We start from the raw sequence: 4,767 nt of genomic DNA, 5'->3' as shown, positions 1-4,767 counted from the left end.
TGCTGCTGAGCTAAATCCCCAGCCCCTCAAATAGTAACAAATGCTGGAGTGGCTCAGGGGTAAAGGTAACACTTCTACCTTGCTGGTAGTAACACAGTATACCACTAGAAAAATTCCTATGGGGATTCCACAGAAAAGTAAAAATAGAAATTCCTTTTGACCCAGCTCTTCCCCTTCTAGGTATCTTCCTGAAAGGGTTAAATTCATCATATGACAGTGACACATGTATACCCATGTTTATAGCAGCACAATTCATAATAATTAATCTTGGAAGTGGCCTATATTTCCATCAACAAGCCGGGTGTGGTGGTGCACACCTGTAATCCCAGCACTTGGGAGGCCAAGGCAGGAGGATTGTTGCGAGTTTGAGGCCAGCCTGGGCTACAAAGTGAGCTCAAGTCCAGCCTGAACTGCACAGGGAGACCCTGTCTCAAAAAGACAATAAAACAAAAACAAACAATCCATCAACAGAGGAATGGATAAAGAAAATGTGCTATGTGACACAACAGTGTGCTACTCTGCCATAAAGAAAGATAACTTGAATCATTTGTAGGAAAAGGTGCATTCTAGGACCATAATGATAGATGAAGTAAATCAGACACACAAGCTTAAATACTGCATAGTTTCTCTCTCTCTCTCTCTCTCTCTCTCTCTCTCTCTCTCTCTCTCTCTCTCTTTTAATAAACTATAATGATTTAATGGTAGGAAGACTGCACCAAGTCAGCTACTTTGAGCTTTATAGATTTAGGTCAACCATGGCAAACCTATGGCACTATGCCATAACAAGCTTCTGTATCATTGAAAGCTCTGAAAGGTTCACCATCCCTGATTTAGGTAAATAGCCTTGTAAATTAATATGGAGTTTTGGGAAAGAATAAACTCTCAAATTTTCACCAAATATCAGCCAGGAAGAACTAGATAAAAAGGCTTGACCAAGGCACCCGTGAGGATCTCAGAGGCCAAAGGAAGCCCAAGGTGCCGTGCAACCTGTCCCCTCAGGAGCAAACGTGGTGGCCCATCCTGCTCCTGCCTGAGACATCTAGGATGGGGATAGGGAACCAAAGTGCTGTCCTGTTCTTAGCAGGGCTGAGGTCAGACAGTACGGCAGGGGAAGAACCTGGGTCCCTTATGCCATCCCTGACACATGCTGGAGCACCACGCTTAGTCATGGGCCCTGCCGTGTGACACCCAGCACGTTCATCGGGGCAAGACAGGAAATGTGTAACATTGCTGATTTCCTGCACACAGAGCAGGCCCAGGCCACTGGCTCTCACATAGGTCTCACCTTGTAATTGTGGAAGTAGGAATCTATCTGTGTGAAGTGGAACTTGAATAGCTCCCTCAGACAGGGGATGAGGATGTTGTAGCTGATCTATGATGGGGGGCCGGGGTCAGGTGATGTCAGGCTGCCTGGTGACCCAGGAGTGGGCTCAAGAAGCTCCCAACTCTTGGCTTCTATCCTGGCCTCTGCCGGGTACCAGGTGATCCCAGGTACTGCCTAGGAGGATGCAGCAGCCGTCTGCTGTCGCTTGCCACCATCACTGTGTTAGGTCACCAACAGCCAGCATGGCAGGGATGGTGGTCATCTACCTGTTCAGATCCATCTCATTATGAACCTCCTGGCTCAGCTCCTCAGCCCTGTCCAGGGGGAAGCCGGACACCAGCTCCCTGCTGAGCAGCAGGTGTGGCCTGCAGAGCTCCTTCATGATCTGGGGCCTGTAGAAGAAGGTATGGCCCTTCACAGCTCCCTGGGAGGAGCGGGAAGTCATACCTGGGTTCTGCTCTCCACAGCTACTCCTGAGAACAAAGGCTCAGCCTGGCAGGGGCAGGATGGGGTCTGAGCCACCACCCTTAGAAATGGAGGGGCCTTACCCCAAGGCTGTCAAGAGGGCCCCTTGCCTCCCAGACCCACAGCTGCAGGGTGGAGAACATCAGATCCTCCTGACAAAGGCAGCCTTCACTGGTAGCTGCACTCAAGGGTCAGCTCTGTGGTCCCCAGATCCCAGCCTGTGCACCTGTCACCCACTCCCGCCCTGAGCTGCAGCCTGGCCCTTGCACCTTCTGGGAGCATGTTGCTTATGTTCAGCACAGCCATGAACTTGTTGACATCACTGTGAGGATCTGTGCCACACCAGAGTACTTCGGGGACAGGAAGTCATCCGAGCAGACAGGGCAGGATCGTTCCTAAGGCCGCCATTCCCACCATCAGCATCCCAGCTATGTCACGGTCTGATCCTGCCCCTTGGACAGGCCAGACTGTGACCCAATACAGCCCTGTTCGCCTTCAGCTCTCCCAGCCTCCTCAGTAGCCACCAGTCAGGGCCCTTCCCTGTAGCTGTCCAAAAGGCAATCAATGTTCTTTGTCCCTGGCCCTCCAGCCGAGCTTGCTGGGAGCCTGTCCCACCCCTGGGAGTCACTTTTCAAGCATCCAGGGTCAGACAGGTGCTGCAGGCAGCAAGATAAGGAGACACAGGCTCCGTCCACCCTGGGACATAGTGGGACCCTGGCTCTGTCCTCTGCAGCCTCTGGGACAAGCACACATAGAGACACCCACCTGGATCTTCCTGGGCACCTCGTGGTCATCTGTTGTGTGGGTCAAATGCACCTGCCCAGTGGAGGAGGCCGCTAAGTGCTGCTGCTCACAGTGTGACCAGGCTGAGGCAGGAGGATCGCTACAAGTTCTAGGCCATCCTGGGCTACATAGTGAGCTCAAGACCAGCCTGAACTGCATAGCAAAACCCTGTCTCAAAAAAAGAAAATGAGGAAAAGAAATTTCCATGTTGGAGAGCAAGCATACTAATTGTTTGTGTTCACCTGGCCCTTGTTGGAAATTAAATACCCGTTCACATAAGTGGTATGCACATGAATATCATAAAACCAGGCTCTTCAGCTGTGTCCTCAATTTTTTTTTGAGACTTACACCATTATGCCTTGTTTGGCCAGTCAGCATGCTGAGCACTTTGCTTTTTGGTGATCAGTCACAGAGACCAACTCCCGTACCTTCATCTGACTCCTCCGCCTCTTCCTTGGTTTCTACCTTGGCTGGGGTGGCTGCAGCAGCAGGAGAAGTGGCAGGTGCAGCAGCGACAGGGACAGCAGCGACAGCAGCCACAAATGCAGATGGATCAGCCGAAGGCCTTGATCTTTTCAGCCAAGTGGGAAGGTGTGATCCGTCTCCACAGACAAAGCCAGCAGTGCCTGATGGAATCCACTGATGATAGAACGGGTCACTGATGCCGCAGCTGGTAACCAGTCTGCAGACAAATACGGGTAACATTGTGGACACCTTCCAGCGAGTGAGAGTGCAGTTTCCTCTGCAATGTCCAGCACTTTGGGTTTGTAGATGCTGCCTTTGTCCAACACTTGCTGAATCATCAGCCCAAAGAGAATGGGGAGACGTTCGGAAGCGTTCCTCGCAGGCTCCCACTGTGTCTCCAGCCTTAATCAGCTGTACATCATTCAGGATTTCAGTGGCGCCCCTGGAGAGTTTAGTGATGATGCCCAGAGCCTGGAAGGTCTTCTCGGGCCCCAGAGCAGTGTTCTGGGCCAGCCTGGTGACTTCACATGGTGCAAAGGCACCAGCACGGCCAGCAGCGGCACCTTCCTGCCAGCAGCCATCCCTGATCTCAGTGAGGTCCTCCTTGGTGAACACAAAGCCCACGTTCCCCCGGATACGAGGCCACAGTTTCTCCAGAGCTGGGTTGTTTTCCAGATGTCCCCGGGTGGCCTTGTGCACCGTGGTGTTCTTGCCCATCAGCACCATTGCCTTCCCTCGGAGGGACCCACGGATCTGCTGCATCTGCTTGGAGCCCACATTGTCTGCTCCCATGATGAAGCATTTTGGAAAATCGTCCAAAAGTTGGATGATCTTAAGGAAGTGGTTGCATTTCCAGGTGGCCCTGTCTTCCCTGGACATCACAGCAGTGTGTCAGGAATGGCCACACAGTGTTTAAAGACAATGTCACTCTCATGAGGATGCCTGGAAAGAGGTATGTTCTCAATTTAACCTCAGGAGAATCAACTAAAGAGCTTCCAAGTCCAAAGCAGGTCTTCCTCTGTCCTTTCTTCCTCTATTCCTTCTTCTCTTTCCTGCACTTAATGTCCTCTTTCTGAGAGGCTCTATCTAGGCTTCCTCACCCTACCCCACCCCAATTTTTTTTTTTTTTTTTTTTGAGACAGGGTCTCACCATGCAACTCAGGCTGGCTTTAAATTTCACTATGTAGCTCAGGCTGGCCTTGAACTCACAGTGATCCTCCTGCCTTAGCCTCCTGAGTGCTGGGATTACAGGTATGCACCACCAAGCCCGGGCTTTTCCCTCCTTTTCAGTGCTTAAATTTTTCTGCGCTGAACTGTGCAGTTTCTGCTTGCACCTCTGTTATCTTTCTTTGGATGCTCTCTCATTCTTCTAAATCTACTTCCTCAGAACTCTTCCTCTTATGCTTGGGCTGTTCCTACTTGCATTTTCTCTGCTTTTCTCTGGGTGCCTTCTCTTCTGACAATGGGCTTGATGGGCACCAGTTTCCCGAGGAGAGGTGCTAGGGACTTCCAGATTCCACACCGGTTGAGCTGTGGTTATATTCTTGCTGACTGTGGTCAGGGGTGCTGTTTTTTCTGAGAAATGCTCCCTGGGGAACCAATAGTTCAGACTCTGGTCTTGGCCTGCTTCAAGACTGGGAACCGGGGCTGGGGATTTAGCTCAGCGGCAAAGTGCCTGCCTGGCAAGCGCAAGGTCGTGAGTTCGGTTCCCGGTACCTGAGAAAAACCAA

General features: G+C 51.3%; 1 pseudogene; it reads right to left on the bottom strand.

The window, feature by feature from the left end:
* LOC102004895 overlaps nt 1–3,916 on the bottom strand; it is a 14,855-nt pseudogene extending 10,939 nt beyond the window's left edge.
* Nucleotides 3,917–4,767: the final 851 nt, after the last annotated feature.

The sequence above is a fragment of the Chinchilla lanigera genome, unplaced genomic scaffold (assembly GCF_000276665.1).
Source record: "Chinchilla lanigera isolate Chin_1 unplaced genomic scaffold, ChiLan1.0 scaffold00005, whole genome shotgun sequence".
NCBI classification, from domain to species: Eukaryota; Metazoa; Chordata; class Mammalia; order Rodentia; family Chinchillidae; genus Chinchilla; species Chinchilla lanigera.
This window is presented reverse-complemented; position numbering and strand designations above follow the sequence as displayed.